The sequence below is a fragment of the Herpailurus yagouaroundi genome, unplaced genomic scaffold (assembly GCF_014898765.1).
Source record: "Herpailurus yagouaroundi ecotype Mexico unplaced genomic scaffold, PumYag 141, whole genome shotgun sequence".
Lineage (NCBI taxonomy): Eukaryota > Metazoa > Chordata > Mammalia > Carnivora > Felidae > Herpailurus > Herpailurus yagouaroundi.
The window spans coordinates 1,951,884-1,976,931 of record NW_024412396.1 but is presented as its reverse complement, the minus strand read 5'-3'; the positions used below and the strand labels follow the sequence as shown (position 1 = coordinate 1,976,931).

Genomic DNA, 25,048 nt, shown 5'->3' with positions numbered 1-25,048 from the left:
TCCTTCTTAGACAGCACCCTGGCTTTTCAAGTAAATTTATGCTCAGTTTATGCTGAGAACAAACTCTGGCAGGGCACTGCCATATCTTTTTTTTCTCCAAGAAGACTTTCCTTTTGTTTTTATGAATAACATTAGGAGCTGTTTCCTCCTTCTTGGTCTTCTTCCTTCTCCTCTTCCTCTTCCTCCTCCCCTTCCACTTCCTCCTCCTCCTCCTTCTTTAGGAAGCAGAAACCTAGGAGAAGTTTAAAAATGCCAAAGAGAAAAGCCAAGATACTTCATGACATTTGAGGGAAGTAGATTAAATTCAATTAATTTATCAAGAATTGTCTATAAGCAAGATACGGTGCTCAGTGCTGCTGGTGTTGAAGTATGAATCAGACAGAGTTACTGCTCCAGAAAATTTGGAGACTAGTATATAACTCATATGTTACCGAGGAACTGTAAGGACTCAGATTCCACCTGTGCACCAGGCATTACCCATGGATTGAATAAACTTCGACAACAGCTGTCATTAGTAGTTACTCTTTATTGAGTGCTTTCACTGTGTCAGTGTGATAAGTTTGTTTTATACATATTTGTCCTTTTGGGTTAAAAATACACATGGATGGGGCGCCTGGGTGGCTCAGTCAATGAAGTGTCAGACTCTTGATTTCGGCGCAGGTCATGATCCCAGAGTCATGGGAGTCAGCCCTCCGAGTTGGGCTGAGAGTGGAGCCTGCTTAAGATTTTCTCTCTCTCTCTCTCTCCCTCCCTCGGCCCCTCTCCCCTGCTTCTACTCTATGTCAAACAAAAAATTAAAAAAAAAATTAAAAAGCAAAAAATTGGCATTAAAAAACACATGGATGTATTGTGATTAGTAAAAAAACCCCCATATTATTAAAAATATTACTATATTCATAATCCTATTTTTCAATCAGTGAATATTGAAAATCTATTACTATTTGCAAAATTTTTGGATTTAAAAAGGTCTCCATGTTTAAAAAGGTGGAGATCTGCCCAGCAATTAATGGGACTTGGAACAGAACCTCTCTCAGTGAGGATTGACACCAGATTAAAAGTGTGATCGATGGCTGGGTAAGTTTTAGGAATTTAGATATTTAAACATCAAACTTGATCTCTGTTTCTGGCCTGTAACCTGAACCTATCTCATAGTCCTCATTTTTGTGGACATTTTTATTTTTATTTTATTTATTTTTTTGAAGTTTATTCATTTTTGAGAGAGACAGAGACAGCATTAGTGGGGGAGGGGCAGAGAGAGTGGGAGAGAGAATCCCAAGCAAGCTCCAAGTTGTCAGCACAGAGCCCGATGCGGGGCTCTAACTCGCGAACCGTGAGATCATGACGTGAGCCGAAACCAAGAGTCGGAGGCTTAACCGACTGAGCCACCCAGATGCCCCTGTACCCATTTTTAGTTCCCAGGCCTGGTAGGAGAAGCAGGTTTCCTGTTGGGGGACGATGGGTCTTCTCTGGAGGCTGTTTTGTGGTATCTGGTGACTCACTCAGCCTGGGTGGCCTCTTCTGGACATTATCAGGGTTTCATGAGTGTTGGGTAGGAGTTAAGAGCCAAGCCAAAAGTGAGTGTGAGGAAGAAGGAGCACATCTGGATGTCTGCTAATCACCTATTCCCAGTGGGAAAAAGGCCTGGTGATCAACATTGGCGCTTCCTCTTTTTCCTCCTTCCTTTTTGCCCTTCCGACCTGGATTCCAGGCCACAGGAAACCAGCCAAACTGCCCCCAGGGCCGAGGAGCTCCTGATCCCTTAGTCCTCAGCCATATCCTCCACATCTCCTCACCCTGGTGGAGTCAGAGAGTTTAGGGAAAGGACACACTGCATTGTTCCACACAGCAAAAGACAGGAAGGGAACAGCATTGATTTTTATGCCTCATCACTATCATACTCTTAGTACTTGTCAGAGTTCCCTGTTGAAGACACGATAAATCGGACTTTTGCAAAGTATCCTTAATGTAACTATTGAAAATGAAAAAAGATATTTTTTCCCTCCCTTATGGATTTTCAAGTACTTTTGAAGTTGAGAAAAACACTGAATAAATCTGAAAGCAAGTTGAATGCTGTCAGACAGAAGATATTGTTGTCATTTCAAACAGAGAAATTGCATTGTGATTTAAAGCAAATCTGTTAGAATCATTTTATTTTTTTAAAATTTATTTTTACAAGGAGAAATGCCTTCAGCTGTGTTACAAAATTTAGGCGAATCTGCTCAGTCCTTCTATATTGATTGAATGAATTAGACCTACATCAGCAATGCCACGTGTAGCCTTTTATTAATCACAGGTCAGTGAGTCAGAACAGCCTCTCACGGCAAACATAGTTTACTATTACAATAATCAGTGTTTTCTCACATAGAACAAGTGAGGTTCCTGTAACACAGATTCCTACTTAATGGTTCTTGGAGCCATTAGGATAATATTTTCAATATTATGGGAAAGCTCTTTGCTTTTTTTGGTGAACAGATAAGTAAAAAACTTTGTTATCAATATAAAATACAAAGCATGGATTTAGCTTACGTTTTATAGTTGTTGGCATATAACTAATCATTAACTGCTGCTTTTATTTACCTATATGCAAATAATAATTAGCATTAACCAAACACTTATGTGTCAAGCTCTAGCAACCCTATGAGGTATCTATTATTTACTCTCCCAATTTTTCGAAAACACCGAAGCACAGAGAAGTGGAATGATTTGTTCAAGGTCACAGGACTGAAATATGAAAGATCTGAATGCAGACTGTCTGTACCTGGAGGCTGTGCTCTTTATCTCTCTCCTTATACCATAAATTTGTTGCACTAAAAAAAAAAGGCTTATTGTTAACCCAGTGTTTTTCAGTCTCAAATGTCCTTGTGTCAATAACTTCTTGACATTTTGGTCAAATTTCTCTCTTTTTCTAAGAAGTTTTTCATTTTATTTTCATTTCATTTTAACATAACTTTTATTCGGGGTCGAATCAAGGATGTTTGGGGCTCATAAAAATTCATTTCCACAAAGAGCTGCTGGGAGAAAGTATACATCTGTTCACTGAGACATTATTTCAAAACTTCCAGAATATGTGCAGGCTGGGTCTTTTCAACACTTCACTAAAACATAACTCAGTGTGATGAGATCAACAAGGAACTTACATTTTAGTAGGTGACAAGAGGGAATAAAAAAAGACTCCACTTTCCTATTAAGCCATTCTGTACTTGTGCTTGGTGACACCGGCTGATTGATGATCTTCTGCTGGCATGGCCAATTCAACAAAAGGACCGACACAGATGTGTGCCAACAACGTGGGGAATGGGGGCGTCCATTCTCTTTTTGGAGTGATGCAGTTTTGGGGTTAGATTTATGATGTTTTTAATTGGCAACGGTGGCTCCTATGAGGTTTCTAAGAAGGTGGAGAATGAGTGTTTGCTAGGCCTTGAAAGTCAATTGTTCAGAAATTCTAAAACATATGCCCGGTCAATGGGTTTGCTGTCAAAACAGAGAAGATTGATAGAGAGGAGGACATTTCTTTAGAAAGCAGCTTGCGATCCTAGCCTCGAGTGCCCTTAAGGGAGACCCATTTGCAAGGCTGGTATTTACTCTTTCATTTGGCTTAGTTGTGGTATTTACATAGTAATGGTTTCAGTTTAACTTGGGAATGTTATTTTAAATCCTAGCCAAGCTGCATATAAAAGTGTCCGAATGAATTATCTTATGTGTTTACTGTTTCTCCTTGTTTGTTTCTGTGCCTTTTTGAAACTGCTGTCTGCCAGTCACCACCTCCATTCTTTTCACTGTCAGCAGGGTCCCCTAACAGAGAATATGTATTCCTCCGGTGCCTCTTGTAACAGATTCCCATATTTGAGGGTTATACCAAATTCCATACCAACCCAAACTATTTCTCTTAGTAAGTATCCAGGTGAGTGGTTTTCAGTCATAGTGTTTTCATTTCCCTGGTCTTAGAGCACAGAAGCTTTGATAAGCCCCGAGGGGGGGGGGCGGGGGGGGGAATACACTTGAAAGCCATCCATTTGTCATTTGTGTAGGATCAGAAAAGCTATTGAATATGGCTGATCTGATAAATATAGATGTAGTGGGTAAACCATTTGCAATTGACTCAGAGATACAAACCAGGACCGCTTTATCTTCTCTAACAACTGAGTGTCTAGTTCCGGCAACCATTTGCCTGGTATCAGAAAACTTACCTTAAGCAAATACAGGGTTTTCATAATTAAATCATGATTTTTGAAATCTGTGCAGGATTTTCCCCACCAGTTCAAGTCATCCCCCCGCCCCACCTTCTTGGAATGACATCTAAGTTCTAGAGTGCTGAAATGTTCCTGACATCGCTTGGGGACACCTGGCCCACACTGGCATGTGCTAGGATGAAGTTCTGGGTCTGGTCTGCAGCATTACTGTTTCTATCTGTCCAGATGTGTGAGTCCCTGAAGGTTTCTGGTTGTTGATCCACATGTTCTGTGTCGTTCTTATCATAAAATTAAGGCCACTCCAGATTCACTTAAGGCTCTCTTGGTTAATTTCCATGCTTTTTGTGTACGTGTGAAAAGTCACCTGCTGTAACCTCAGTCTGGCAGAACCAGGCTATCTTGGGCTCTGTGAGCCCATTGGCACTACAACACAGCCATCTCTGGAAACTTGCAAGGATATTGTCACCAGGGCTTTCTGACAGGAATTAGTTGTAAGTCCTTTACGCTCAGATTCCTACACACTGCTTTGGGGCTTCATTATTGCCCTTTCTACCCCATTGGTGGGAGACGGGTAAGGAAGTAGGACACAGGGATCTTCACCAATGTCTTACTTCCTTGTTTTTGTCTTCATCACCCCTAGGGATTCCCATACACCAAAAGTCTGCATTACATCTAGGGCTGCATTCATTGCTCTTTGTATCAACTTACATTCTCAGGGATCTTTTTAAGGCATAGATTTCTTTTAAACTCAAAAGACATAACCCAGACTCAGACTCCTTTATTTCATTGTACTGTTTCTAGAGAAAGTTTCCAAATTTTATTTTGAAGTTTGAAAGCAAAGCATTTACTTATTCCTTTTTCTTTTGTGCTCATTATGCTTTCTCTCCTCCAGTACAAGAAGTCAGGACTTCCTGCCTAACATGAGAAGGATCACAGGGTGCAAGGGGATTGTCGGAAATAAAATACACATCTGCTCATAGAAAAATCTTACTCTGTCACAAAGATTAAGATTGGGAATTAAGATAACCAGTTTACTAACACCTTTCTATAAGATCAAAGAAAATATAAGTGATTACTTTCTGAGAAGCCATATGGAGCACTGATTAAGAGCAGAATTAAAGAGTCAGATGATTTGGATTCAAATCCTGGGAGTACATAACCTAAGACAAATTGTTTAGTCTCCTTGGGCCTCATTTTTCTATAAACTGGGCTGATAACTGGGATTGTTCTGAGAATTAAATTACTTAATATATGTAGAACATTCAGAACAGACACTTTCAATAGTAAGCATTTAACAAATACTAATTATTATTAGATGTTGCCAGCACATGTGTTGAGAACATTTAAAAGTAATTATCTCATATACACATGTATTCCAAATGACACGTGTAGACATTCACTTCCCTTTTCAGTTGCTTTGCCCATATTGTCAACTTTTAACTTTTTTTCACTTTCTTGATGTAATTGATTAGTTGTTCAGGCATCAACACAGACACTTTATTTTATCCACATGGGATTGCTCAATACAAAATGAAGCCGCCAAGATTTGGTCACACTGTGAGGTTGAGGTTTAGACCTCTGGACTGACAGGTCTACCCAGAACTTGTGACCCCAATTGCATGGAGTTAGGAACCACTATAAAGTTAAAGGAAAACATGTACACAAGACTATTCTTACTTTTGACAGCTACAGGTTTAGGAGTTTCCAAAAACCACCTTAGGTTCCATCATTCTCTAGAAAGACTGACAGAACTCTTTGAAACCTATCATATTCATGGTTACTTATATTACAAAAAAAAAAAAAAAAAAAAAAAAAGAATACATTGAAACATCCAAAGTAAAAGGTGAATAGGAAAGTCTGGGAGATTTCCATACTCGGAAGTTTCCATTGTTCTCAGAGATGGGCTACCCTCTCAACATCACTATGTGACAAATATTCACAGAATATTGCCAACTCAGGAAACTCACTTGACCTTGGTGTCCCAAATTTTTATTGGACCTCATTATGTAGGCATGATTGATTGCCCACGTGGTTGAGCTCAGTCTCAGGGTTAATTGATATCATTAACCCAAAGCCTCCACCACAAACTATATAGTTGTTATTTTTGGCAGAGTCAATTCCCTACCCTGAGACTATAGGGTGTGGCCAGGCCCATGCTGAATCATCTTGTTAGCAGAAACTATCAGGTGTGATCCGAGAGGCCCACCATCTATAATGAAGGTAGTCCTATGATTCAGGAAAATCCAAGGATTTATAAGTTACTTCCCAGGAGCTGGAACAAAGTCCCACCCTTAGGCAAAGCTAACTTCCTTCCTATCCTTTAGTGGAACAGTAAGCAAATCCCATTGTAAGTAATCCAAGGTTTCCCACTGTCTTTCAGGGCCTGGTCCACTATGATCTCTTACCTTAGCCTGGTTCAAGTTTGGAGATGATTAGTATGTTGATACTGTGTCCACTTTCCATATAAACATATTCTCTGTGGTTTTTCACATTTACATTAAACCTGGGTTTGAGAGCATAAGTCATTCCAGAAACATGCTTGTAATCCAAAGCACTTGGATATCAAAGAGAATTTCCCCATAAGAAATAATGGAAATTCAGATGATTCTTTCCATAACCCCAAAATATTCATATAAAAATGATTACAATACTTTAATATAATACAAAATAATAAATAAAACACAAAATATAAAAGAAAATACAAATTAACTTGCATTTACCTTTGAAAACCTTTGTGGCTCTTGTGAGGGAGACGAGAGAGAGGAGGGTTAGTGTATAGGATGACTTTCACTATCACTAATGGAATCACTGCTATCTATTGACTCAATGGAATCTTTCTTTTTGTGTATCTTTAACAAGGAATCTATCCAATGACACTTGTTTTTGCCTCCTTTTGAGGATTTTGCAGAAATATGACATTGCATTGACGATCACCCACAATCCAGAGAGAGAGAGAGAGAGAGAGAGAGAGAGAGAGAGAGAGAACCATGGCTCAGTTGTGATCATGTGACATTCAGCATCACATATGACTTGTGTTACAAGACATCACTTGTTTATCAAGTTAAAATTTATTAGAAATGTGTGCTCATCTTGCGGAACACTCGTAGAACAAGTTACTCGCAATCCAAGGTTTTACTGTGCTTTTATGTGAATTCTCTTTAAAGCCTTTGTTTTTTGTCTTCACTCATATTGAACTACAGCTGCACTCCCAGAAACACTGCATCATGTGTCTCCAATCCTCTTTGGGCATTTGAGAGTTTGAGTTAATGGATGTGTCACTGAGAGCATCCCCACTTACAGAACAGTCCAGTGTAGAGTAAGAGAGATGCCTGATGGCTCAGATTCATTCATTCATCAGCTATCACATTCCTTTGTGCCAGGCACTAGTCTGAACACAGGGCATTTAGTGGAACTTAGAGGCTGATAGGAAAGACAACTATTCATTATAGAGATAATCACACAGAAATATATAGGAATTGTGATAAGGCCAATAAAGTAAAACCTGTTTCACTCTTTCGTAGAAATTACAGGGTTCTTTGAAACAATAAAACAAAGGGAACAAATTGAGATTGGGGGCAGGAAAGTACTCATTGAGGAAGTGACATTTAATTCAAGATTACAAGAATGGGTAAGGATTAGCTAAATGACTCGAAACTGATTTGATATGAGCTGGTAAGAAAGGCATGATGTAAGCTTTAAATTTAGTCTTTGAGTTGCCTCCCCACTTCCACTAAATGAGGAAACTGTTCCCTGATTAAACTTGAAATTCAAAGGTCCTTTGTATCCAAGGTCCTAACTGACTCTGGGGGTCAAAAAGAAATCTAGTGAAGATATTTAGTGAGGTTGTGAAGAAACACTCCAAGAAGAGAAGGCTTTGGAAAGCTTTCAGTTCATCTCATTCCCATGTCTGTGGCAATTGAAGGCTCTCTCCAGCATTCAGGAGGTTGGTGTCTGTAGAATCAAGCTTAAGAGGGCCATTCTGCTTTCATTCCATGACATTTCCTGCACCAGCCATCAAAATCGACTTTGTTCCTTTGCATAGTCACTGTCCTGCCAGGCAAAGGAACCAGAAATCACTGTAAAGCATTATGAACTGTTCCTTGTTAAGACGAACTGAATGTGCCCCAGTGAGATGGTTAAGCAGCTCTAATACTCAGCTTGAAGTATATCGGAATGAAAGCCACAGACTGAACACTGTGAGATAGCTGTGTGATAGATGACGAGAAAGAGAGAGTCATCGGCTTTACCTTGTCTAAGAAGACAGGGATTTGGGGAGGGATATTAGATAACTCACAGAATCATCAATCAAGTTGGGGAAATACTCTGGCCCTGACTTCTAGGAGCAATGACTGGAGTCATTTGTACAACTAGTCCCATAACGAGGTCACTGCCTCTGTCCCAATCACAGGACCACTTGATGGTGATGCTAAATGTCCAGATCAGGAAGCTGCCTTCAGTGCCACTGGCCACAGAACATGCAGCCAAACTGGCCCAGCCAGGAAGCTGTGCTCCTGGCCAAATCAAAAAGATATCATTCCTGCCAATCCCAGAACCATGCAGCCTCTACTGTCCCCATCTAAGAAAAGGATGTCCCTGCCTAGACTGTTCTTCACATGGCTCATTTCCCAAGTAAAAGCTCAGGTCCACACCCCAGCTGCAAGGGACCCTGGGAAATCCAGTTATCAAAAATAACTGACTTGACAAGGCAGAATTCATAGCATATGGAACTGTCAATGTGGGGATCATGTCTGAGTCCTTTTTGGAAGCCATCAATGGTGGTTGCTGTTTAAAGTAAAAAAGAATGCCCAAAGAGATAAAACAACAAAGATGATTATAGGAATAAAAGAAAGATTCCAAAGAATTAGAAATTCTCAGTTTAACATGAGAGAATGAGAGAAATTATGGAAAGTACTTTATAATTTAGTAATGTTACAATAGATAGTATAATGAACTTGATCATTAAAAGCTGAGTAAAGCTGAGGTTTGAAGCTATTTAAGGGCTTTACATCCTACAAAACCACATTATTACAAGTGTCAGTATAGTTTGAATTTATCCTAACTTGACATGAATTATGGGTAAATGAATTCAGGGATGAGAAATAAAAACTAGTTTTTAAAGGCAGGTGTATTATTGATATCAGAAAAAAACCCAAATGCATTTACTAGTAACTATTTTTGCCAATGCCATCCATAGGTATCATTTATTTTTGTTTTTATTCTTTATCTCAAGTCGATGGGGCTGTTTTCTAAATATTTATATAAATGGTTTTTTTGTTTGAAATGGCCAACAATTACTAGTGACTAGAGCCAGAGAAAATGAAATGTATGAAATTATTAACTAAAGAATTAAGAGGGAGGTTCCTGGGTGGCTCAGTTGGCTAAGCATCTGACTTTGGCTCAGGTCATGATCTCACAGCTCATGAGTTTGAGCCCTACATTGGGCTCTCTGCTGTCAGTGTGGAGCCTGCTTTGGTTCCTGTCCTCCTCTCTCTCTGCCCTCCCCAGCTTGTGCTTTCTCTCTGTCTCAAAAATAAATAAAAAGATCAAAAAAATTTTTAAGTAAATCTAATTAAAAAAAGACTTAAGAGGTATATGGTCAAACAATAAGCTCCCTTCTAAATTCTAGATATACTTGAAGAGGCATTGTTCCCTCTAGTGCTTTTGGATGGCTTTTTCTCTGGCCTCAGGTATTTTCCACATGCCTGATGAGCATTCTGCTGAATACTTGAGGTGATTCTCTGCACACCTTCTGGGACCTCTCTCTGCACACCTCTCTTTTCTCTGGTATCCTGTCCTATGAACTATAGCTCCTCCAATCTCAGCTCTGTCTCCTCAACTCAGGGAAGCCACCAGGTTCTGCCTCAATTTCTCCTCCCTGTGCCCTGATCTGGAAACTCTCTTAAAGGCAATAATCTTGGGCAATATTAGGGCTTACCTCATTTGTTCTCACCTCTCGGAGATCATTGTCATTCATTGCCTGGTAGACAGTGTCTTAAAAACTGTTGCTTCATGTAATTTGTCTCGGGCTTTCTGTTGGTTGTGTCAGATGGAAGGGGCAAATCTGGTCTGTGTCCTTCCATCTTGGCTAGAAGCAGAAATCCAAATAAGATGATTTCTAGTGGTTGTATCCATTATACACATGTGCCAAAAATTAAATCAGTTCTTCTATCCTTAGACATTTAGGTTTTTCCCCCTTCTCTTTTCTTTTAAATAAAGTTCTCATGATTGTTTTAAAAAATAAATCTTTATATATCATCTAACTTATGCAGCTAATATCTTTTGATAAAGGTAAGGTTTTTATTATTATCCTGGTTTTCCAGGTGATGAATGAAGCTGGAAGTGGTGATATGGTTTCTCTAAGGTCATTGGGATCAAGAGTCCAGGATTTTGCCCACTAAACGCTGCAAAGAAGTTTTTTTCAACAGAATCCTAGAAACTATTCTGTTCACTTCACTTATTCCTGAAAACACTTATTGGATTTCTTCTAGATATCAGTTACTGGGCTGGTTGCAGGGGAAATACCAGTGAGCAAGACACACAAGGCTCTGAGCTCACTTACATTCTCTGTGAGCCAAAAAGACAATCCATGAGTCAACAAAAAAGCAAAATAAGGAGGCATAGAAAGAAAATCAGAAGGAACAAATAACTTCCAATGAAAAAGATGAATGCAAAGTAATGTAATTCCGCATTTTTTTTCCTGTTTCTGCATTTGGCAAAGTAATATGCTAATAAGTCTGTGGATGTGAAAATGAACAAAATATCCCCCTGCCATGAAGAAACATTCATTATCAAAACAGATGACAAAACTGGGTAGATCAATGAGAACCTTCCTTACTCCAGGCACTGTGCTAAGCACTAGGCACACAGTCGTGACCAAGACATGTGGTATCTGGCCTCATGGACCTTGGAGTTGTTCAATTTCAGGAACAGCCTGATTCATGGAAATGAGGCTTGAGGTAAGACACATTGGGCCAGACTGAGTTTCTCTGAAGAGGGTTCTAACAGTTCCCTTGCAGTTGTCGCACCAGCCTGATGCTGATGCCTGGTAAGTGCTCTATGAGTACCTCCTGATTTAGTGACAGAGGACAAGATACAAGAGAGGAAAAGCTGACCAAGCCATGTTTCTCGATGGACCAGTTTCCACCACATTCATTCATTTGGCCACAAAAGGGTATTGATTTCTATTCAGAGTAAAGGATACAAATGAACTGTTAGCTTTGGCATCTTTACACCAGAGAATCTTTCTGCACTCAAATCTTCCACACGGCAATAATCACTGAGGATACTTAGAAAAATTGAGACCCAGAAGTCTGTCTTTGTGAATGATCTTGTCAACCCAACGAAGCAGCTTTTATCCTTGTTTGTGTCTTCTCTTTATTTTTACATGTGGGTTTATCAGATGGAAAAGATCTTTTGGTTCTTGGGAAGGACCAGTGGATCCTCAGGCAGATAAGATATTTTATACAAGAATAGATTTTTGCCTTTCCTCTCTGCTAGTGTCAGCGTATCCTGGGTCTCTCTTCTGTCTCACTCAGATCCTCTGACTTCAGTAATTTCACTCAGATCCTCTGACTTCAGCACTTGATTTCAGTAAAGTGATGTAGGTGTGTCCCATCCATAAAGCTAGGAACACATATCACGACAAGGAGAATGTTGTTGGTAGTCACTGAGACAGCTGCATGGGCCAGCATCTATGGCTTTTGAAGAGGAAGAGGCACTCCTGAGAGCAGATTGGAAGGGGTTGCATGTCTTCCTGTTCTGTGTTCTGTCTCTTCAGTGGGAGAGAAAGCAGTCTCTTAGCCTTAGTTTCCTTAAAAGCAGAACTAGAGAGAAAGGCATCTATTTGGGAAGTGCGCCCTGGGAGCAGGAGTGAAGGATAAAGGAAGCAGAACTGGAAGAGTGGGGAAAAACCACACTTTCAGTGGTGCATGATGGAGCTGGCCGCCATTGTTACACCAGTGCTTGATCCTGCTGGGACCTTCTGAACAGCCTTATGGAATGTGCTGCAGACTTTGCCTTCTGTGGAGGGTGGGGTTGGTGTAAAGGTGAAACCATTTATTTGGTGGGGTTTTTCCCCATTGTTCAAAAGTCGTCCCAAGAGTATTCATTTCTCCTGTACTTCTTGGTTGTGTGATGAGTGTCCAGCAGGTTCCTAAGGTATCCCACACCTTGATGTCAGAGAATTCCCCAGTCGGGAAACAAGAGATACACCTGTCTGGCCAGTTGAGGTGAGGCACTGAGATGTTGCGCATGCATCCAGCCAGAAGAAGCCTGCAGAAACCTGGTTGTCACAAGAGTGACAACAGGAAAGGTGGGGCTGATGCACTATGAAGTTATGTCCTGGAGGCATCTGATATAAACCATTTGGCACTTGCCGTCTTTTTTCCCTTTTCGCAGAGTATTTGCTCCTATTTGGCTCCAAACCATAGGTCCTAGCTGTTTTGTATTTTCCAGTAGCCTGGGTCTAGGAATATTTTTGGTTCTTCAACTTCAGCTTCAATTATCCACTCACCAAGACATCATTGACTAAATCTCACTGCTTCTGCTTTCTACTGTTTCAACTGTCAATAAAACAAAAGGTGTTCTAGAAGTTCGTTCACACCTCATGGAATTTCAACATTGGCTCCTCACCAGGAAATGGGTACTTGAAATTAGCATTGACTTGATATGGCTATATAATAAGACTTTGGAAATGGAGTCATGTCTGAGGCTAGGAGAGATTGTAAGGCTTTTGGAGAACTCTTCTGAGTCTCAAGGACAAATAGAAGAGAAAGAAAGAGGGAAGACAAAAGAAAAAAGAAGAGAGAAAAAGTGATTGGGGTATGGTGGTGGGTGGTGAAAGGTCTTTGATGGATTCCTCCAGGCTGTCATTGATACTCTCACTCCTACTGGGATCCTATTTTGAAAGTTTCGTGCTTGTTTAAAGTTGATCCTCTTTTGTTTTTTCCCCAGTTGTCATCCATGGAGCACGGCCTCAGGGCCAGCTTTGTGCCTTTGGCTGAACAACTTGCTTATAAAACCCTCTTTCTCAGCAGAAATCTGTGTAAGATCCATTACCTTAAGACTTCACTAAAGAGATTTACACATGTTATTGGTAGTTGAAATAGTGGGAGATTTAAACAAATGAAATGAACATATGTCTGATGGATGACTGATGAATATCTGTCCTTGATTTGGAAATGGGGTTTAGAAGATGAGTCTGGCATCTTTCTTTAAATGGAGAAGGGAGCAATGTTTCAGAATTCAAGAAGACCTGCCAAGTTTGAAAAGGAAGTGGAGAGTCAACTAATGCTAATCAATGTGCCAGGGCAGAATGAGAGAGAGCTAAAACAGGTCATAGAGGCAAAAAAATAATATTGCACCTGGAAGCCACATGGCTTCTCTGAGTAGTATGTGAGGCAGGATAAGAAACCTTTAGAGCTGAACATCTAACCTTATTCCCATTGACTAGTTTGCGCCCATGGATGGAGTTGTGTGGCTGTCAATGGACTTTAATTTCTAATTCTTCCAGCTTCCAGCCCCTTGAAATATAAAGGTTTCGTGCTCTCATGACTCAGTTCAGAGCAACCAAGGGAGAATCGGGGACATCTGGAGTCATGTAGTTTCTAGAATTGCTGGATGGGAGGGTCTTTTTTCTGATCCTTCTGACCTTGGCTGTCTGTCCCTTTTCTCCCTCACAGATCCGTATGCTCCTTCTGGGACAGATCAGCTAGGTTAATAAGAGTGCCATAAAGAAAGGACCACAAGACTAAGAAAATACATACTGTCCTTCCCCAAAGCAGAAAATGTCCATGATCTCCAGGATGCTTGTATGGAATAGTGTCCTGTGACTTTTTTCCAATATCATAAACCTCTTTAGAAGATGCTTTTATTTATTGCCTGACAGGACCCATTTATCGGAGGCATAGTCTGAATAAATGTAGTTTCAACATTTGTTCATTCCTTCTCCTTGTCTCCTCGAGCAAATAACTTCTTCTTTTATCTTGAAGGTAACTATGCCATCTGTATGCTTTCACAAACTCCACAACAATGCTGCCTAAATGAAAAACATTGCTTGTTCATTTGTACTTTGAGTTTTATTATAAGTCCCGGTGATCACCAGAGTCTTTGGTCTCATCCTTAAAGGATTTATTTTTAGGTGCTTCACACCAGAGGCCAAATGTAGATCTCTCAGGCTGGGAGAGGTTGTTAGGGATCGTCTAGAATTTCCCTCCATATCACAGACTGTGGTGTTGGGGTGTATGTAATGTATGAAGTCTCTGACTCGTGACTAACAGACAAATTTAAGGGTCATCCTGTCCTTTCTGTAGCTCCCAAGCAGTGATGTTCCTAAACTTTATAATAAGACCATCTTACATAAGTGAATTTTTATATCTTCTGATATCCTGATCTTTCTACATGAGAGCACATTGTGACTTCTAGGAGAGGGACAAAATAAAGATACTTCATTCATAAAACTTATTTCCTGATCCAAACCTATTTTTGTGTAAATCAGAATAAAATGGGAATTTGAGTGTCATAAAATATCGTCGAGTCTCACATACACAGGTGTGCAAGCATGCTTCAAGTCACCACAAATTTGTTTTATTTATTTATTTATTTATTTATTTATTTATTTATTTATTTATTTTGAGTGAGACAGAGACAGCATGAGCAGGGGAGGGACAGAGAGAGAGGGAGAGAGAGAATCCCAAGCTACACTAACTCACGAAACTGTGAGATCCTGACCTAAGCTGAAACTAAGTGTTGGATGCTCAACTGACTGAGCATCCCAGGTGCCCCACAAACTTCTGTTTTGAAAGAATACTAAAAAAAAAAGAAAAAAAGCATCCAATTTAACAGGAATCTATTCCAAACCTGGATAGGAATCAGTGGAAAGAAAACACAAGCTGAAATTCTTGGGTACACACCCATGCTATAGATTTTCAGGATCTTCCTGGGGCTTGCGGGAGGGCTATGTTCTTAGGGTAAACAGTGTCTGGCTGACTTGGCCTTTGTATTGTAAAATTCTAGAAGGTACTGTCACATAGAATAAAGTAAGAAGGGTGCCCTCCAGAGTGGTGCCATGGAAAAGTACTGCTGGTAGAGTCTTGGGGATCTGGGGTTTTTGTGTCACCTGTGTGACAGATGCTGAGGTAGCTGTCATTGCTTAGGTCATGATTGTTTTACAGATCTTTCCTTCCAACTGCAGTGATTGCAAAGAGGCTAAATTTAGTTCTGAAGTGCTATCTTGAATTTAGTTAGACAAAGAGAGGAATGTCATGAGATTTTGGGGAAATGATTAAAAATTCTCCTTTCCCCTCAGAGCTTCACTTTGGCTGACACGATATTGGTGTTTCCGCAGTCATCATTTAGTTTTTCAGACATTTGTTACCCAACTAGAGATTCAGGTACTGCCTTAATAAGGAGTGTAACCAGGCCATATGCTAATTCAACTCAAAGGTCTTAAACCTGAGTTGCTCAAACCTCAGGGCTGATGCAGGAAAATACATTTAAATTGGAAGTAAGAATGTTAGGCAATCCCCAGAGGTCACTTTTCTGCAAGTGAATCACTTGTATTTATTTAGTGATATAATCCTGAATATCTACAGTTTTATAAATTCGAGATGAGTTTCTATCACTCGTAACAATAAAGTAGCACCTTCAGATAGCTTTGTCTTCTGAACGCATACTCTGTTGTTGCCTATTTTTAAAATCAACCAGCCAACCAACCAACCAACCAACAAACCAACAGAATAACAAACTGCTCTCTCACCTCCGGTTCTTACTCAGTTAGTATTCCATTTCTCTGCTCCCTTCCGAACAAAGCTTCTCAAATGAATTATTTTTCCTGCTTCTATTTCTTTGCTTCCCATTAGCTCCTCAACCAATTTCAATTCATCTCCCATTCCCACCACTCACTGAAACTGTTCTTGTCAAATGCACTAGAATCTCCTTGCAGCCAGTTGTCAACTCTCCATTCTTGTCTTACAACCTCTTGGCAGACCAGTACCCTCTCACAGTTAGACATTCCCCTCTCCTGACTCTCCTGGCCTTCCCCTACCTTATGGCCACTCCTTCTAGGTCCCTGTGCTGCTCTCTCTCTCTCTTCTCTGCTCACCTTCTTCTGGAGTGCTCCAGCCCGACCCAAGCCCTTATCCCTTCACTATATTTTCTCCCTAGCAAATCTATCTCAACTGGCCTTAAATACCACCCACATGTCAATGACACCTGAGGCTTTATCTCGATCTCTGACCTCTCTATTAAGCTCAAAAATAATTTATCTAATTTCTTTAGGACATCTTTACTTGGGTTTCTAATGGACATCATAAACCCACCATGGCTAGAACACAAATCTTGGGACACCTGGGTGGCTCTGTTACTGGAGCGTCTGACTCTTGATTTCACCTCAGGTCATGATTTCACAAGTTATAAGATGGAGCCTGAATTGGGCTCTGAGCTGGGCATGGAGCCTGCTGAAGATTCTCTCTCTCTCTCTCTCTCTCTCTCTCTCTCTCTCTCTCTCTCAACGTTTATTTATTTTTGGGACAGAGAGAGACAGAGCATGAACGAGGGAGGGGCAGAGAGAGAGGAAGACACAGAATCGGAAACAGGCTCCAGGCTCTGAGCCATCAGCCCAGAGCCTGACGCGGGGCTCGAACTCACGGACCGCGAGATCGTGACCTGGCTGAAGTTGGACGCTTAACCGACTGCGCCACCCAGGCGCCCCTCTCTCTCTCTCTCTCTCTCTCTCTCTCTCTCCTTCTCCCTCTGCTCTCTCCTGCACATACTCCCTCTCTTTCTCTTTCAAAAAAATAAAAATAAAATGAAACACAAATCTTGATTTCTCTTCAGTATCCCAGTCTTTTCTACATCAAGAACTCATACTGAGATGTACTCAGTTGCTTAGGCCACATAGCAAGAAGTCATTCTTGGTTCTGTTCCTTTTCCTCTGCCCTGCCCCTCATTTAATCCCTGAGCAAATCCTGTTAATTTCACTGTCAACTATATCTCACATTTGAATATTTCTCTTCATCGCCATTGTTCCCGTTCTAGTCTAAGCCACCATCATTTTTGCATGGATTATTTCAACAGTCTACTAAATGTTCTTGTTTCTTTGTTTTTTGCTTTTCCTCCACTCTTCTCTCCTTATCTACTTTCCACACTGGAGCCAAATAATGTTTAAAAAAAAGTAAATCATACCATGTCACTGGCCTGTTTATAATTCTTGAGCAGCTTCTCATTACACTTGGTATAAATCCCAAATCCAACTCACTGTGGTTTTTGTAAGGCTCTACAAGACACCTCCAGGAGCCACCTAATTCACTTGGCTCCGTCACTGCACTTTGGTTTCTCCCTTCTTATTCTTGTTCCTGGAATACACTGGGCTTTCCCTCATTTCAAGGCTTTTGTATTTGCTTTCCCTGTGCCTCAAATGCTTTCTGCCCATGACCTGGTCTTTATTCTGCTTTGAGTTTTAGCCCAAATATCATCTCACAGAATTTTTTCCCTCACCACTTGATGAAAGTGTTGTCCACTCTTATTCCATCCTAACAGCCTCTTTTATCTTCTCTGAATATTTATAATATCTGGTTTACCTTATTCACTTATTCACTAGAATATTGATTCCATGGGAGTAGATTCTTTTGTTTATTTTGTTCACTGCTATGTCCTTAGGGCTTAGAACATATCTGGTAAATAGTAGGTGCTCAATAAATATTTGTGGAATTATTGAACGTATTTATTTCTGTATTATTATGTCTCTCTCTGTACCTTGATTGATATAAGTTTCATGGTCAGAAGGACTTTGCTTGTCTTGTTCATTGGTGTGTACCCAAAGTCTTGAATAATGCCTGGCCCTTAATAGTCCTTTCAACAAATACTTATTAAATTAACAAGTGAATAAAACAATACGATTTATGTACCCAGCATCTTTGAAAAAAAAGTGTTTTCCTACTCCCATTCAGGGACGATGGTTCAACATCACTTTACTTGGCTTTTTAATGAAGAGAACTCTCTTTTAATGTTGAGGAAATATTTTATTCTTATCAATTTTTTATAGGTGTGGTAGACTCAGTAAAGCAAGTTGTGCCTGCCTACTTCCCTGGATGATAGTCACATCCAGGGCAAGGAATGTGGACATGTATGAAGTGAACATAATTACAGGAGGAGCAGTAGATACTATTAGGTTATAGGCTCCTCTGAGACACCAGAGAGTCTCAGGAATATTATATGCATGGAGCCTAGAAATGCTTTCTACTTAGTTACTCACGTATATTTGCTGAATTGAAATTTTAGAGTATTAGGAAGAAAAGACAGAATCCTAAACCTGTTCAGAGAGAAAAAAAAGTCATAAAAGAGAATGATTCAAAATGACATTACCTTTCTTAACAACAATTCTGGACATTAGGACATCAGGGAATGATATCCTCAAAATACCAAGGGAGAATGGAGTGCTTGTCACACTTTTTCTCCAAAAAAAAAAAAAAAAAGTCAGTGAAAATACTTTTTCTACTCAAATACTGGAAATGCTGAGGGGATTTCAACCTATAATTTTCTAATTTTATATTCAGTCAAAATAGCAATAAAGTATGAGGGTAGAATAAAGATATTTTCAGACATGTGAAGACTGAAAAAAAATCTTATGTGTGCTTTATTACAGAAGTTTTGGAGAACGTGTTTTAGCAAAAGAAAGGATTAAACCAAGAGATGAAGATATTTGAGATTCAAGATGCAAGATGGCAAAAATGGTCAGTGATACAAAAACATCCTAGAATAACATTTATGCCCCAGGTCCAAAGAACAATCAGTTCACACAAGCCAAAGGATAGATGTCTAGGGAGAGGGAATCTCTAGGGAAAAAAGAAAAAAATAGATAATCAACTTGATGTGCATTTGGGGGAAATTATTAACGAGCGTTTTTTTTTTATTATTATTTTTTAATTTTAGAGAGACAGAGCACACCCAAGGTGGGAGGAGAGGGACAGAGGGAGAGAGTGAGAGAATCTTAAGCAGGCTCCATGCTTAGTGCGGAACCCAATGTAGGGCTCATCATTGGGCTCAGTGCAGGGCTTGACCTGAGGCTCAGTACAGGACTTGATCCCACGACCCTGGGGTTGCCCCTGGATCATGATGTGAGCCAAAATCCAGAGTCAGGTGTTCAACTGACTGAGCCACCTAGGTGCCCCCATTAACAAGTATTTTTAGAACTCTGCTGAAGAACTTAGAAAAAACCCAGGAAATTGATATAGAATAAATGAAAAAAAATGAAGTAATGATTAGCTAAACACAAATGGTACCAGAAAGGAAATGTAATCATAATACTCAGGTTGGTAGGAAAGTGAAAATATTTACATAGTCATAATCATATCTGTACTGACTACTGATTTAACTCCGTATTGTGATATAACTGTGTTAAGAAGGTGAGAGTGGTAGTGTGTTACCATAAAAGGAGGTAAATAGATCATGCCTAATATTGATCAATCAAGAAAAAAACATATAATTTAGAAATTGTTAAAGTGGACTTGGTTTGGAAAGTGGGAGTAGAGCATGGTATTGCTGTTTTTTTGGGTGGAGGAATAGGGGAACAGACATTTGTAGCACTAATGACTTTATAGATATGCGCAGTAGGTTTAGATATGCGTAGTAGTTTGATTAAAAAAAAACTTTAACTTTAAAAGAAAAAGACTTAGTTGTATGTTAATATATGCAATTAATTTTGTAAGTTACAAGAACAATGATAACAATAGTATGTTTCAGCATAAGAATTTCAGTGGATGGGAAAGAATGATGTAAGGAATCCTTGGTGAAAGAAAGGTGGAGAACCAGTGATTGAGACCCACTGGTTGATATTTCATTTCATGAATTTTTTTTTTTTTTTTTTTTTTAAAGAGAGAGAAGAGGAGAGGGACAGAGGGGAAAAGAAAGAGAGAATCTTAAACAGGCTTCATGCCCAGCACAGGGCCCAACACAGGGTTCAATCCCATGACCATAAGATCATTACCTGAGCCAAAATCAAGAGTCAGATGCTCAACCAACTGAGCCACCCAGGTGCCCCTCTTTCATGAATTTTTATAAATGCCAGTTTCCATTAGGGATTTCCAGGTGAGAAAATTAGAACCTGCGTTTTCTCCAAAGGAAGGCACTGAACTTCCCCATGACTGCTCTTACCTGTCTATCTCCATACAGAAACCAAACTGTAGTGTCATCCTTCTACTAGATTTTCTAAAACCACTCTATGTTTTTCCTAATACAATTTTTAAAGTCTGATGACTACTGGGCATTATTAGTAAATAACTTGGAAACTCTATTATTAGGTGCTTGTTATTTATCTTCATTTATCTCTCCAAAGATTTAAGGTATTAACCCATCAGTGAGTATTGGCAAACTCATGGTACATCTAAACCTAATACTAATGATAGTTACCACTTACATAATACTAACTATGTGCTGGGGATTGTTTTAAGCACTTTACATGTATTGCATGTATTACCTTGTATAATTCCCACACGTAGGAGTTAGATACACTGTTTTCTCTTTTTTATAGCTGAGGAAAAACTGAGAAAAAGTAACTTGGCCAAGATCATCCCAGTGAGTTAAGTGGCAGAATCAGTATTTTTGTACCTTGGCTATTTAACTCCAGAGTCTGTATATTCTACTTCCAATATAATAGATCACGTGTTGTTTTGGTTAAAATACTTGGTGATGATGCTTTACATTTTAGAGGTGGTTTAGAAAATATTACATTTAAAAAAAAACTTAAAAAAACTGACATCGTCTGCCCAAGGAGAGAGACAGACAAGTTTAGAAAGACAAGAATGAGGGGAAATGATGCCTTTGAGCTTCAGAGTTTGGGTACAGGCTCCAGATGACGGTGGAGCACTGTGTCTCCACAGCACAGAGGTAGATGGCAGAGTCTCTGGGCTGGGAGGCTGTGATGTACAGAGAGCTGTGAAGTTCCTCTGTGTTTATTGTGGCTCTTATTCTTCCTTTCTTCTTCATCTCGAGGCTCAGTATAACCAAGGAGACAATACCTCCTCCAGGATTCTGTTGCAACCAGTGCAAAGTGGTCATTCCTACTGAGAAACTGCAGTTGATTGTGACAAAATTGCCTTCCTGGGCAGTCAGGGACTGGGGACTCTGTTCCACTCCATTTTTGCCACTTGCCCCTATTCTCAAAGACATGGTCAAACACAGAATATTACTATTATTGTAACATTTCTCCAAAACGTTTTCCTTTATACATTTCCCAGAGGGTCCTCTGGGTTAGCCACTCAGAGTCCCCTTATCTCCCCTCCTCAGAATCTTTAAAAAATATCCACTTAGGCTTCCTCTTCCCATATGCCCAAACTCCCCAACTTACAGATGAACTGAAACCACAGAGTAGCCAACAAAACTTGCTGGGTCTTCACCATTATTACAGCAGCTAAGGCTCACACGGTCTCTGTTATAGGATTTGGAATATATGTTAGTTGGTCAAAGGAATCTTTTATTATTATGACTTCTGCACAGTTACTTTAGAAATCAAATGGGATCCCCAGCCCATCAGAGACAGCACAAATGTACATGTTTGCACTATTTATAGGGCTACCTGTACAATGAGCTGTTCACGGTCTTTAAAATGCCCACATTGCCACCTAGTGGCTAGATGCACAGTCATTTGTTATGTAGGTCAAGTACTCTGAAAAAAACCAAGACAAATCTAGAACCAAAGTTAGCCTCCCCCAGCTGGGAGTCCCGGGGTGGGGGTGGGACTGGGGCTGGAGCTGGCGGGGGGTGGGGAGGGGTAAGGTGGGGAAGAAAAGTCTGATGAATCTTTGGCTTCAGCTGGCAGTTCCAGATCAAGTAGAGTAGATGACAACCTGTCTGTGCCACTTTATACCTTCCTAAAAAACCCAAGGACTATTCTGTTCTGTTTTTTAAAGGCATTCCTTATAAATATCTCTGGTTTCTTCACATGACAGCCCTGTTTCTCCATGTCATATGATTTCAGTCTCCTTTCCTAGTCTTAATCTTTCATTTTTGTCCATGACTGACCAAATATGTTTCAAATGTTATCCTGCCACAGTATCATTTTATTCATCCTGTTTCCATTCATCTATGACTGTTCCCTTGATTGTTTCAGTAGTTTTATCACTCTGTTGAATTATTTTGAGCTTGAAGTCATTTTTTAATTTGGGTACTCCTTGCTAGCCCCTCCATCAGAGATGCTCCTTCAGGAACACATCTAGAGGTCATGTTTGTATTAAGTGACCTTTCCCTGGCTGTAGCTTATTGGATCTGGGTAAACACTGGGGTTATGAATTTGGACTATGGGTATACAAACAGTTGTTAGATAGTGTTAGTCGCTAGAGCTATACAACCCCATGGAGTTTGAACCAATAATCCCTTGGCAAAGCTGGGTATGTTCAAACTCAGGTTATTGTGGAATAGAAACTAACAGGCTTACCATGGAATCTAGTCTCCTAAGAGGAGAACTGATTATATATTCAGAGAAAAGTAGATTCAGAAAGAATAAGCAATTGATGATGTCCTTCTTGTGAGGCTCAGCTGTATTTTTCACAAATAGATTTTACGAGACTCCTCCATATCCTTTCAGCACATCTCCTTTTCTTCTAGTTAGGTTGAGCAAATTACATGCCCAAATCATTTTCACAAAAAAGTACTGTCCATCCATGGTTCCCCTTAGTATGTATCGGAATAGATTTTGATAAAACTACATGCAGAAACACACAGTTATCCCCATAAAATTTTATTTTGGCTATTTCAGTTCATCTAATATCACCTAATATTAACTACCTATCTCAGTATTGTGCTGTTTGCCTATTTGATGGGCACAGCTTATGTGAATTCACATAAAGTGAATATGAACCAGTAAGACGAAGGATAAAATCATGTGAAACAACAATAGAGACGGTGTTCCCAATTGAATCTTTATATAAGCCACTCTTTCAGCTGAGGACCATGGACTGTAGCATTACGCAGCGGCAACATGAAAAGTGGATATGATTTGGAGAGCCTAATAGACCTCAGTTTGAGTCTTAGCCCTGCCACTTGCTAGATACTGGGTTTTGAGAAGTTATCAAAATGCTCTAGTCTTCAGTTGCCTATAAAATGGGGATAACAGCACCAAATTTGTGGTTTGTGGTAAAAATTGCTGATAACACTGGGAGTTAACAAAGTTCAGCAGTTAAGAGTACAGGTTTTGGTCTAATCTACCTGTACTTCTATGCCAGCTCTCTTCCTAACTCTGTTCGTGGACAAGTTGGGCTATTTCTCTGTACCTTAGTTTCCTGGGGACTAATAACTGAGCCTGCTTCATGGGGTTGTAGGGAAGATTAAATGAATGAATTTATGTGATGCATTTAAAACAATACGTCATACATGTTGGGCACTTGATAAATGCTAGCTATTATTATTATTGATAGTACAATAGGGCCTGTGATAAATAGATCACTCAGTGAGTGATGTATGATATTACTTATTTTCCTAATGATCTAATGAGAAACAAAGTAGTCAAATGTCTTGCAAACATTTGAGTCAGTTTTAGTCTAGCGAAGTAACTTGAATTCAGCAGGTTTGTTTAAAAAATATCTTTAGGGAATTCATTCTAGCTCATAATGTTTCCTGCATTATTTTCTAAGAGCACACACATTATCTGTTAATAATATGCTTGAAAACATTGTTGCTGGATATCAATCCATTTCTTCCTTGTTTATAGGTTTGAGATTTCCTTCATTCCCCTTAGGCTTTCAAAGATTTTGCCCAATACCTCTCAAACGATGCCTGAAAATTCTTTTTTGTGTTTTAGAAATTAATTTAAATGATCCAGAAGACTTGATTATATTGAAAGCATCTAAATCTTTTCTTTGTATCTTTTCACTTATCCTTTCCCATTTTCTCTTTCCAGTTCAAAAATTATTCTGCCTGATGGAATAATTTCCCTTTCCCCACATGTCTTTTTCAGTTAAAGAACCCCCTGGAATTAGAGGCAGTTGCAGCTGATTTTGTTTTTATTTATCTTCCAACAATGTCCCAACAGGACTGTGAGAGAGAACAAGGTTCCTCAGCTTGGGGTTCCCAGGCTCACTGCATACCTTGCCTGGGCCCCTGAGGTTTTTGTACAAGTCCCCCCACGCCCTTGGCACTGTGTGTATCTCTCAGAAGACAGTAGTACACTGCCGAGTCTTGTACCTGGACTGAGGATTTTGTGATAGGGGAGGTTTTGTCTTTAATATTTCTGCCTCCAAAGTTCTTGCTGTTTTCCATCGTCTCTTTCTCAAGAAATTGCAGAGCTTTGTTGGGGTATTGGACATACCAGAAAAGAGTAGGGTACTGTGTGGATGTGTACGTGCAATTCATGGTCACAGATGCTCCTTCCAAGGCAGTAATTTGGTCTGTCTGTTTGACGGAATTGCCACTGGTTCCTCCTGTAAGGAAAAAACAAAGGGCTTCTTTCACGAATTTGACCAGAGTTCTATCTTTTAGAGAAAGTTTTCATTATTTTGAAATTAAAAAAAAATAATAAAAAAAACCCATTTCAGTAAAATGTACTTACCAAACATTAAGATCAGAATGAGAGAGCCCAGAGAAGAGTTCATTGCCAGTGTGTTTGGTCTACCGGAAGGAGGGATCACTATTGAAATGGAGACACAAAGGGATCACAGCTGTGCTCAGAATTCATGCATAAATGATGATAGTGTTGGCAACAGCGCCTCTGTGTGACAAGTTAATGAACAAATTATAAAATAGTCTTTTTTGATTCAAAAATCTGCTCTTCTCACTACCGTCCTCATCTTAAGGGACCAGCTGGGTATAAGTTGGTTCTTTGGTGCAAGGAGAGTTACTACACCTCTAATAAATCTGTTGTTTCTAAGATA

At 39.7% G+C, this 25,048-nt stretch overlaps 1 long non-coding RNA gene across 1 annotated transcript in view; it reads left to right on the top strand.

Annotated features, from left to right (window-relative positions):
* Positions 1 to 25,048, top strand: part of LOC121031479 (uncharacterized) — a 238,362-nt gene that overhangs the window by 123,898 nt on the left and 89,416 nt on the right. The window contains exon 3 of the long non-coding RNA XR_005790719.1: positions 18,832 to 18,919. This is a non-coding gene — a long non-coding RNA (uncharacterized LOC121031479). The remainder of the gene's footprint in view (positions 1 to 18,831; positions 18,920 to 25,048) is intronic.